Here is a 12,965-nt window from a genome sequence, read left to right on the forward strand (position 1 = left end):
TCAGATTTCAGACCAAATATGTACAAGAAGAAATAACCAAATGGGAAACAAAATAACTCTATATTAATGGCAAAAACCATACACAACCATAAACACACCTGTGTATGGCAAGCCTGAAGGTATGCCATCATAGTTCAATATCCTTTGGTATTTCTAGAAAATACAAAACAGAGGAAATAAACTAATGGCAAAACCCAACAGAGCTGAACTCTCAACTTCATATAAGAAAAAAGGGAATATTACAGGAGAACCCTGAAATATGCCCAGCTCAGAAACTGTTTGAATTAAAAGAAATACTTGCTCACGGAAAAATTAATTAAACTCAGCAAACAGAACTAGTCCTCATAGAAACAGAGTTAATACAAGGAACAGAAGAAGAATATATTTGGTAACCTGAGAGAAATTTGATAGGATATTTTATTAAGGGGGGAAAACGCTGCTGTGAAAAACAAGCATTCAGGAATTTGGGAAATTAAAAACATAATTCCAGAAACACAAAACTAAGCTCAATGGAAGGCTAAATAGTAGGATGGACCCTACTGAAGACAGAATTAGTGGGGTGCCTGGGAGGCTCAGTTGGTTGAGCATCCGACTTCAGCTCAGGTCATGATCTCCCTGTTCATGAGTTCGGGCCCCACATCGGGCTCTGTGTGGACAGCTCAAAGCCTGGAGTCTGCTTCAGATTGTGTGTCCCTCTCTCTCTCTGCTCCTCCCTCGCTCATGCTCTGTCTCTGTCTCTCTCTCTCAAGAATAAATAGAACATTTAAAAAAAAATTTTTTAAAAGACAGAATTAGTGAACTGGAATATTAATCACCTTATTCTTGCAGAGAATATATAAAAACGAAAAAAGAAGAAAAGATAAGAGACATGGGGGCTCTAAGGTCTCAGATTCAGGACAATGGAATGAAGAAAATCGAAAAACGGAAACATCTCCCTGTGTTAAAAAAACAAAACAAAACATTAAGCATCCATTTGATTAGAATCTGCCTTACCAAATGGTGATCAAGAAAAACAATTATTAAAATACCTACCATAGTCCTAGTAAAATTTCAAGTATTAGATGAAAATACTAAATTATCCAGACACTAAAAAATTACAATAAGTCAAGAATCAGATTGACTTCAAAATTCTCATTTGAAATGCAGAACACCAGAGGGTGAAGCAATAATGTCTTTCCATTTCTGCACGAAATTTTGCCCTAGAGTTCCATATCACTCAAAACCAGTATTTAAGGCTGAGGGCAGAAGAAATATTTTCTATAAAACTTATCACCCATAAAGTCCTTCATTCAGAATTAAGCAAGAATGTATTCCAGAAAGAATAAGGTATAACCCAAGGAAGAGGAATATATCAAATAAAAAAAGCAATAGTGAATAAAAATAATACTAAAAAATTGTTGATACTAAGTTTGAGTGGCCTAATACCAATGTTTTGACATCAATGAGAATAGAAACATAATGTAACAATAGAACTATAATAATAACATTTGATAGAATTTGATAATTTGATAAAACTTGATCAAAAATAAATTTGTAGATTATTTCAGAAAAACATGGAACTTCTCAGAAGCAGTGTGGGGAGATTTTGAGTGCTGAGGGTAGAGTCCCAATGGGAGGAGGAGAGAGAGGTCATGGGTCCTGTAGAGTTTTGATGCTGAATGTAAGCTAACAGTTTTATTAGAAATGGATTGTTTAGAACCTTTATATGAAAAATTCTGAAGTCTGGAACGCATTTATCCAATACACTTGCAGATAAGAGACTGTGGACCTCGTAGCCATTTAGCAGAAGGTGTGGCACAGAGCTTTTGCTCTCACAGTGAGTAAGTGCTATATTCTGGATAATATTGCAATGTGCTAACGCAGTAGAGTACTTAAACTGAACAAGAAGAAGCTATGCAAAAGAAAAGGGAAAGATGTATTGTTTGAAAGACCACTAGATCGGTCTTTTTCAAAATGCAGTCTGGGGACCACCTGCATCAGATGCTCTGAAATGCCTATCACAGATTCGGGGGCCATATGGCAAATGTTCTAAGTAAGTTTCTGTGGGTGAGGCCTGGAACCTGATATTCATCTCCCTTAGAACTCCAAAAGTTCTTTAGCTATATCTCCTCTAGCATTTTGCCTCTCTGCTTTGTGCTTTGTGTATGCACTTATCTCCTCCCCATTATAAGATTCGAAGGTTATGAAGGCAGAGACTGTCCTTGAAAACCCTGCAGTACACAGCACACTGCCTTTCATAGAGATATGCACTGACATATTCAATTGTGTTTATGCTTCTCCACAATATTATTATCTGTTAGAGTGTAAGATGAGTTGATTTGCTCAAACAGAACCCTGTGCAAAAAGTTGTTTTAATAAATGTTTGAGAACAAAACTGTTTTGTGCCCTTTTTGTTAAAAAAGAGAGAGAAAGAGACAGATTATGGAAAATACTCCCTCACCATGATCCTTCTCCATTAGAAGGATTTTAATATGTATGCATACATAAACCTAATGCATCATTACAACAAAAATAAATAGCATCACATCTATAAAAGTAGGTGCAAAATATATACAGAAGACTTATCATTTTTTAAAAAATAAGCAGGAAAGTGTTCTCTACAAGAAATCTCCTACCCTGGCCTTGCTATCATCCTCCTCTCTTACAGCTAATGCCAACAGCTGAAAGGATACAGCTGGAGCTTCCTCTAAGGTCCCTAACCCAAGAAAAGATGAAGGGAATAGAGAGGTAAATAACTACCTACACAGCATTTCATACTAATCCACCCTGCACCCTTTCTTTTGTCTCTAAGATATTTCATCAAGGTGTTAAATATGAAAAGGGCTAACCTTGTATCATACCAGGACAAATAGTAGAGAATTACATAAGACACACAAAAGCATACGATAAAAATACAATTTTCTTCATTATATTGGGAGATGTTAACATGCACATAAACAAATACATTTCATTATTTGTTTTGAACATTAACTTTCACTAGTATTTAACGTAAGTTTCCTTTACTGTTATGTCTGATAAAACAAAGGCTCTGAGGTGCCAATCTGGCTTGTGTCCTTCTGAGAAAAGAGTTCAGGAACAGTGTTACAGCACAATCTCCCATAAAAATAGCCCTGAGAATGTTTACGATTAAGCCTCCTGGAATAGATAATTTCCATTTCTACTCTTGACATTTATTCCTAAAATATCAGTGGCGAGGAGGTGGGGGGGGCAGTGCTGGTACATAAACCATCTCTGGGCTTATGCTATTGATTTTGGAACTTTGAATATGAGATGGTTTGGAAAGTCCCATCTCCACCTGTGATCTGAAGACATACAGAATAAGCTAATAAGTATCATGAGTGAATTTCCAATACTGTGAAAAGGAGAGGCCACATCAACGGGATAGAGCACAGAGAGGAAAACAGTCTCGTGGGAGTGATTCTGAGACTCATTAATGTACCTTATCATTGATTCGGCAATAGAACCAGCAGGAGTCATCCTAGCCTCCCATTGGGAAGCAAATAATTATTCACTGGGAAAGGTAATTCAAATGTAGCTCTTATAGAAAGCAAATTAGCATATGTAAATCATACTATCCAATAAAAAAAAAATACCCTGGGAACAAAGGAAATAAAGTGTAGAATAAAAGAATGTAAGCTATAGCAAGGTACATTTCTCTATTTCCCTAGTTTTCACCTCCTGATTCCTAAATTACCTCTGAACTAAAGAACAGAAGTGACAAGAATCACAAGTCAAAATGATACAAAATGAAGCCCTGTTCATGTTTGCAAATACATAAAATACATCGTATTACAAAGAATTCCAATAACATTGAAATACAGTTGTCAAAATACAAAATAATATGTTCTGGTAATTAATGTGCTGCTTTATTAATAAATAACAATATCCGGCAGCTGGTCTGCTAACTACCATAATTTTATAGTAAATTATATTACATGATGTCTGCAACAACTGCAATGGGATGTGCATGGATGGTTCACCATCCCATCAAAACCACAATGAGATATCACCTTTTAGAATGGCTATTATCAAAAAAGACAACAAATAAAAAGTGTTGGCAAGAATGTGGAGAAAAGGGAACCCTCATTTACTGTTAGTAGGAATGCAAAATGGTTCAGATGCTATGGAAAACAGTACAGAGATTCCTCAAAAAATTAAAAATAGAACTACCATAAAATCTAGCAATGACACTTCTGGATATCTATCCAAAGGAAGAAAACACTAATTTGAAAAAGATATATGCAGCCCCATATTAATTGCAGCATTATGTACAATAGCCAAGATAGGGAAACATTCTAAGTGTCCATTGATAGATGAATGGAAAAAGAAGATATGGTATGTATATATATATAATGGAATACTTTATGTCAGCCATAAACAGAATAAGATCTTGCCATTTGCAACAACATGGATGGGCCTAGAGGGTATTATGCTAAGTGAAATAATTCAGGCAGAGAAAGACATATACCATATGATTTCACTTATATGTGGAATCTAAAAAAAAAAAACAAGACAAACAAATAAGTAAAACAAAACAGAAAGACACTCATATATAGAGAAAAGTCTGGTGGTTGCCAGAGGGGAGGAGGGGAGGAAGATGGGTGAAATGGGGGAAGGGGATTAAAAAGTACAAACTTCCAATTATAAGGGCGCCTGGGTCACTTAGTCAGTTAAGCATACAACTCTTCATTTCAGGTCAGGTCACGATCTCACAGTTTGTGAGTTCAAGCCCTGTGTCGGGCTCCTTGCTGATAGCACAGCACACAGCCTGCTTGGGATTCTCTCACTTTCTGCCCCTCCTCCACTTGCTCTCTCTCTCTCTTAAAATAAATAAATATTTTTTTTAAACTTCCAGTTATAAAATAAATAAGGGGCTCCTGGCTGGCTCAGTTGGAAGAGCATGTGACTCTTGAACTTGGGGTTGTGGGTTTGAGCTCCACGTTGGGTGTAGAGACTAGTAAAAATAAATAAACATTTTAAAAATTAAAAAATTAAAAAATATTTAAAATAAAATAAATAAGACACAGGGGTACAATGTACAGCACAGAAAATATAGTTAATAATATCGTAACAACTTTGAATAGAGAGGATAGTCAGTTTACCACGGTGATTGCATCACAGTCTACATAAATCTTGAATTTATGTGTTGTACACTTGAATCTAATACAATATTGTATGTCAACTACACTTCAGTAATTTAAAAAATCTTCATCCTGAGCCCCCTGACCCATTTCTTCCACCATCAGTATAAGAACTAGCATGTTTGTTTTGATGCGTGAGAAGCATTGAGAAGGCCCCTGATCTTTCCAGTGTTTCCCTCCAGGGTGTCTAAGGATGAGGACAAGTCCTTGTGATTATGGAGCTCTCGAGAGTTACAATCTTGAGACCTCTCATAAAATAAACCTCAAGACTCTTTCAATCCCTTTCCCATTGTTCAGGGCCAACCTAAAGGTTGCCACTGAATTTAAACACCCTTGCAACTTGGATTAGAGAACACTAGGGGACTGGTGTTTGGACTTACACAGCGGTTTCTCTTGCAATAACTCTTAACACCCAGAAAGCAAACTGGAGTCTCCTATGCCAGCCTTGGGAAAGCGTGGGACTAGGGGAGCGGTGAGGCTCTCCTTGTAAGGATACCCCTATCTGACATATTTGCTTGTTGGAGATAGGATTGCAAGTCACTGGGGCGTGCCTATACCACTTCCAGGGCCTTGGGTCTGTCTTGTGCCTGGAGTCTTAACTGTATTATTACATCTTCCTCTTGGAGCGTTGCAGTCATTGTCTGCTTTTCTTCTTCAGCCCTGATTACCTCTCACTAATCACAGGAATTCAGGCCACTCCAGGGGTTTCTGGTGAAATCTAATAATTCCAGCATATAATTTTCTCCCATTCAGATCTAATCTTATTTCTTCAAGCTGGGCTCCCTTATTCTTCATCATGAATGGCCAGTTGTAGACATCCCTCCAGCATGAGCTAGTAATTAGATTTCTCCCTTTTGTGTGGATGCACAGTTGTGATAATAACTGATTCCCAGTGGGTTCTACGACCCATTCTGCAAGGCCAACCAACCGAGAATATAGAAAGAATCTGGAGAGCAAATCCATGACAAATGCCTGGAGCCGTGGCTCTCAAACTCGGCTGCATGTTCCAATCACTGAAGAAGCCTTTGAAAAATGCGGAGTACAGAACACACCCCATACCAAGTAAATCAGAATATTTGGAGTAGGACCCAGGCATCATTACATTATTATCACAGCTATGAAAAAAAAATGTAGACAATTCAATAAAATTATTACCTTGCTACCTCTTTGGGTGGGAAGACCATGCATTACTATTTTGCATTTTCTAATTTTCTTTGCAATTTTAGCTTTTTGTTTCACTATGTATGGCTTTTGTGAGAGGTAAATGTGGATAGGTAATCCACTTTTGCTTTAATAAAACCAACATTTAAATAGTAATGGAAAGGCCTTATAGCTTATGGAAAGACAAAAAAGAAAAATCCCCTTGCTCTGAGAAGCACTGGGAAAGATGACGAGTAGAAACAGCAGGAGAAACGAAAACAAGCTTGTGTTCCTCTCACTTCTGGGGAAGACTTGAGCTTTCCAGTAAAGTACATGACATGATAACTCTCCAGTTCTCACTCTGGAGTTCATGAAGTTGATGAGCTTTGGTCAATCCTGCAACCTCCTGAATTGTGTGAGAAGTACTGAGTTTCCATGAATATTTTTCTGGTAAAAGACTTGAATGAATCAAGCATAATCTCAAGGAGATTCATGACCCGACTGCCTCAGATCCTCACTGTTTGAAAGTGTGAGTATCACCTGCATGGGAAACAGTAGGGATTTTTGTTAAGATGCAGGTTCCAAGTTCCACTCCCGGCCCAATGATTGAGAAATTTTCAAATAAAAAACAGGTACTCTTTTATTATAAGTGAGACCCAATTATTCCATGGGTCATACTAAAATAAAATAAAATAAAATAAAATAAAATAAAATAAAATAATTCCATCAGTGTTACCTACAACCAGATGGATGAATCTGAAAAGCATTGGGCTACATGAAAGAAGCCAGACACAAAAATACATATTGTATGATTCCACTTACACTGTGTTGTTTCTAGAGGTAAGCTTACAAAGACTGAAATCTGATCAGTGGTTGTCAGGGGTGGAGGGTAAGTGAGGGATTGACTAAAAGGGAGCACAGTGGAACTTTGGGGGGTGATGAAACTATTCTGTACCTTGAGTGTGGTAGTAGTTACATGATGTATATGTGTAAAAATTTATAGAACTGTTTACCTAAAATGGGTGAATTTTATTATATGTAAATTACACTTCAATAAACCTGACTTTTAAAAAAATTCATTGTTCATCTGAATTTCACATATAACTGGTCTTCCTGTATTTTTATTTTCTAGATCTGGCAACCCTATCTTGTATTGTGAAATTGACTCCTTTTTTAAAATGAACCTTCAGTGATTCTTAGGCACACCATCCACAGATGTTTCATAACCAATGCTAGAGCTCTTTTGTAAACTTAATACTATACCTACTACCAGTCATTGGACAAGTGAGATTATATCACTTGTTTACTAGGGCCTGGGACAGCTCTGATCCCTGCCTACAGTGGATTTTTACAGTTACTGGAAACAACCATGTGCTTTATACCATAGGCTGCCCAGTTTTGCAAGGTACAGTGGGTAGCAGGAAGAAATTTTGTTTTGATCATTCCAGCCTGGCAATTTCTGACAGCCCCGGTGCCTCTTTGTGGGCTAAAACCAGGAAACCTGGTTGAAAAATTGCTAATGAAGAAGGAATAAGACGGTGTTTTCCTTTCTGTTTCAGAAAGGGATCTGACTGCAGACTCATTAACCGCCGTTTTGTTAAGGGAACATTGCCACCTAGCAACAGAATCAAGACTCCAGACAAAGAACTGACTCTGGCTACACATTTTCAAGTGCACAGATTTGCAAGTTCAGGTTTTGATTACTTTCCACTTATCATTCAGGGTCTGTAAGCCTTCCATGGAATGCAGGGACAAAAAGTCATTTACCAGTAAAGCCCAAGTTTGTGAAAAGTAGAAAGGATCTCTAAAAAAGGAGAGTAATATAAATAAGAATGGATTATTCCCTTTAGTATGCACTGGTAAGTATGAGAATAAAACAAACAAAACTAAATAGACTTTGTTGAAAGAAACTTTTCTGCCAGGAGCTATGTGGATGAAATTCATATTTATTTTGCAATTCATAAAATGTCCAAGTCCCTGGCATATACAAAAGGATGAATAAAAATTACCAGACTTAGAATCTCACATATAAAAACAGCATGGCTTGGAAGCATTAAGCTTTGGCTCCCACTGGAGATTCCAGGACCAATTAAGTGCTCCCCCAAAACCTAGCTAATCCTATAGCTTTCAAACTCAAAATTCACAGCAAAATTCACAAAGTCTCATGTCACGTGTGTTTCAAATAGAGAGGATAAATCTTTCCATCAGAAAACAGAGATTGACTAAAAAGGAGCACAGTGTTAGAATTTCCCAAGCATTTGATGTAGGCCTTCCCCCCACCCCACCCCCGCCTCTTTTTTATAAGGGGACTGAAGCTAGTGAAAAAAAGAAAACTCTTTTCAACTTGTCAATTTAATAGTTACTCTTGGCTTAGTGCCACCAATCTTAATAAATATATCCTTGTGAGTTGTAGCAACAAAAACTATATTGCTGTAATAAATATTTACTGTCCCTTATTTGATCCTAAAGAATTGTGATTTCAAAGTAGTATAGTCTTACAGTTGGTTACTAACTATGGATATGTCCTACAAATTTGTACAACATCCAACAACAAGATTATCTTGCATAGAAAAAAACTTTAAACATTTCATCTTTCAATCAAAATAATCACTTTTTTCTTATTGAATACTTACAATGGGCCAGATATTGAGCTACAAGCTTATATAAAAGAGGTGGATATCATTATGCCCATTTTACAGATGAGGACACTAAAGCTTGAAGAGTTTAAAGTAATTTGGCTCAAATCACACAACCAGTTAGGTGTCAGAGCTACGCTTCCATGCCACTGATTAGAACTCCAGAGAGTGGGACAGATGCCTCACTAGCAAAGTCAGCAATGAAAACTTTAAACACGTGGCTACATTTTACTTAAGCCAGGCTGAAACAGATAATGTCTATCTACCTAGTCAACCTGCTTCACCTGTGTCCTGAGAGAAGGTTGTTGAACCCAAAATAAACCCACAGCCAGATCCCAAGGCCACATTCTCATTACAGAGTTTCATCTTAGCACAGAAGACTCAGATGCTTCGGGTAGGGCCGTGGACATTGGATGATGTTCCAGTAATCCACCTAAAACTTAATGGATTAACAACAACAACAACAAAAACTTAACGTATTAAAAGACCAACGACATCTATTTTGCTCATGAATCTGCAGTTTGGACAGGGATCAGCACAGACAGTTCATCTCAGTAAGAGCTAGCACAGCTCAAAGCCTGGAATTAGAGTCATCTGAAGGCCTTTTCAGTTTACATGACTGGTGATTCTATAATTGGAATCTTAGCCAGGGCTGTTGGCCAGAACACCCAAATGTGGCCTCTTCTTGTGTCTGGGGCTTCCCTCACAAAATGGTAGTTGGGTTACAAAGGTGAGTACCCTTAGAGAGAAAAATCCAGACAGAGGTTGGATTGCCTCTCATAACTTCAACTTGGAAATGACTTAACCTCACTCTTGTGGGTTGAACTGTGTCCCCTCAAAAGACATGTTTAAGTTCTAACCCCCCAGTACCTATGAATGTGTACCATTTTCTTTAAAAATTGGGTCTTACTCAAATTAAGATGGGGCCATATTGGATTAGGGTAAGCCCTCATCCAATGACTGGTGTCTTAGAAAAAGAAGAAAATTTGGACATGGACACACACAAGGAAGAATGCCATGTGACAATGGAAGCAGAGATTGGAATGATGCATCCGCAAACCAAGAATGCCAAGGTTTTCTGGCAATTACCAGAAGCTAGGAAAGGGACTTGGAACAGACTTTCCCTCAGAGCTCTCCAAAAGGAATGAATCTTGATGATGTCTTGATTTCAGAATTCTATGCTTGAGAACTGTAAGAGGATACATTTCTATTGTTTAATTCACCCAGATACTTTGCTGTGGCAGCCCTAAGAAAGGGATTCACTGGTGTCTGCTGCATTCTACTCACTGAGACAGCTAGAAAGGCCCACCCAGCTTTAAGGGAAAGGTGAAGAGACTCCAACTTTCGGTAGAGGCTAGCGTATGTGTATATGTTATGTATATATATATATGTTATATTATATACATATGTACATATATTTGTGTATATATGTACATGTATGTATATATGCACGTGTGTATGTGTACACACACACACACACTCACACACACCTGGATATAAATATATGTATATTCTTAAAGGCAACAAGAGCAGAAAACATTTTCCATTTTCATTTATTCCCACAAAATTTATTTATTATTATTGTTTTTTAATATAATTTATTGTCAAGTTAGCTAAATACAGTGTATACAGTGTGCTCTTGGCTTTGGGAGTAGATTCTCATGATTCATCTCTTACTTACAACCCCCAGTGCTCATCCCAACAAGTGCCCTCCTCAATGCCCATCACCTGCTTTCCCCTCTCCCCTGCCTTACCCCCATCAACCCTCAGTTTGTTCTCTGTATTTAAGAGTCTCTTATTACTTGCCTTCCCTCTCTGTTTGAAATTATTTTCCCCCTCCTTTCCCCCATGGTCTTCTGCTAAGTTTCTCAAATTCCACATATGAGCAAAAACATATGATATCTGTCTTTCTCTGACTGACTTATTTCATTTAGCATATTACCCACCAGTTCTATCCACGTTGCTGCAAATGACATGATTTCATTCTTTCTCAGTGCTAAGTGGTATTCCATTGTATATATAAACCACATCTTTTTTATCCATTCATCAGTTGATGGACATTTGGGCTCTTTCCATAATTTGGCTATTGTTGATAAAGAGAGCTGTGACTGGACTTCACTATATGGTTTGAAATAAAACGAGTGACAATCTAGGGCATTCATCCACATGCCCATGCTAATTTAAAGAACTTTGTGGTCCAAGAAGCTGGGCTCTTAGAATGTTGTGTGCTCTTCACTCCGAAGGGGCAGCCAATTCATGCATTTTGGCTGCCCTGACATAAGATGTGGGGTGTGAGATATGATGATATATAACCCCAGGGAGCCCATTCCCTTTGTGTCTAATGTCAGTGACAACTGCTAAGGAACAACTCTTTGTGCTCTCAGTCCAAGTCTGAGCTGAAAACTGCTAAGGAACTCTTTGTGCTCTCAGTCCAACTCTGAACAAACTGAATGATGGCCTTTAGGTTATACCAGCTATGAGCCCTGGAAGAGGGCACAAAGAAGTTGAAAATGTTTCCTAGTGCGAGTGTCCTCATCTCCCTATCGATGAGCTTTAATACTTTTATGTTTTTCCACACGGGCAAGAGTTGGGGAAGGGGAGGGAGGGAAACAGAATTGCCGAAGCAGAGCAAGACTGAGACATTTCCCCACAAACATTTCCCGCTGTCCATTTGGGACTCTCTGATACTAGCCTTCTGGTATAGAAATCCTGTCTGATTGTTTTTATCAGAGATAAAAAGCATGTACAGAGATACTCAAAGAAACAGGATCCAGGAATTACTTTCTATGTAACAAAAGGCCGGTCTCTGAGAACTTTAAAGCTATGAACTCTCCTTTGGTGAGAAGTTCTTGAGTCCCAAATACATGAAAGAGATCACTGGCAAGGGAGACTCATGTCCTGAGTCTTTTAGTTCTGCCTTTTCCACCTAATGGGTCGCTGAAAATCTTAGAACTTCAAGTTGGAAAACTCAAACACAATGAAAGGTATGCAGTATTGTTCAAAAAATTATTAAAATAATGAATTAATTTCTCAGATTCTAGGCTGTACATGCTCTCTAAGACTGCCCCACTTGATAGGAGTTAAAGGTTGCTAGGGCAGGTGGAGAGCCTGGAGGAGCCAGGTGAGCCCTACCGCCCCTGAATTTTCAACCCTTCTGGGAGTCAAAGACAATACTGGTACAAAGGGTGGCTCTGGCGGCTTCTTTCATCACATATTCATGAAGAACCCCCATACCTCCTTTGCCTTTTTCTTTGTGGTCTTGCCCTCTTTGGAGCCTTTGAGAGCAGTTGTTCCACTCAGTCCTCGAAGAAGGCTGTGTCCCATATGACATAGATGAGGAAACAGTGCCTTCAGACACTCTGACTTAAGGGCGAATAGGGATCCAGGGTGATCCCAGCACCACTGAACCCTGAGCACAAGAGACAAGGCCCACATCAGCAAAGGGGCCCTGGAGAACACCTATTTTGGCAACTTCAAGTTCATAAAGACTCACAAGGTGGAAACCAACCCTGATGAGCTAACAGTTCACATCAAGGACAAGATCTGGTGAACTGTCATCCTACATGGCTGGAAAAAAAAATCATGTTCCCAAGAAAGGGCGATGCCTGCCATGACAACATCCATGCTTGAAGACATTTTCTTGTGCTTACATATAAAGCCATTCACATCCCTGCTGGGATGGCACCCAAGTGCTGCACACTCACCTGATCAGGCACAAAGTCCTGTGGCCTGGATCAGGCCGGGGGTGGGTGAAGAAGAGGGCAGGAGAAGGCAGATGAGAGCCAGGGATAAGTAGGAAGGAGGAATTCCAATTCCATCCCACCCGCTTCTTCATACTTTCACCTTTTCATTCTTTAGGACTCAAACATCCATCAAGCTTACCCTCACCCTCTGTCTCATTTTCCCCCAAGTTCCTTCATGGGTGGCTGTACCATGAACACTCCCATCACAAATGAACAGGCGAAGCCTTTGTCCTGCATGAAGTCATCAAGCCAGGCATGACGGAGAGATTGTGTGAGGAAGTCCTCGTCTTTGAGAAGATACCCAG

The 12,965-nt window shown here is 38.8% G+C and overlaps 1 long non-coding RNA gene across 1 annotated transcript in view; it reads right to left on the reverse strand.

Annotated features, from left to right (window-relative positions):
- The window catches only part of LOC122474693, a 104,003-nt gene that overhangs the window by 72,800 nt on the left and 18,238 nt on the right, over positions 1-12,965 (reverse strand). The window lies entirely within an intron of this gene.

Source organism: Prionailurus bengalensis, chromosome D4, assembly GCF_016509475.1.
Source record: "Prionailurus bengalensis isolate Pbe53 chromosome D4, Fcat_Pben_1.1_paternal_pri, whole genome shotgun sequence".
NCBI lineage: Eukaryota > Metazoa > Chordata > Mammalia > Carnivora > Felidae > Prionailurus > Prionailurus bengalensis.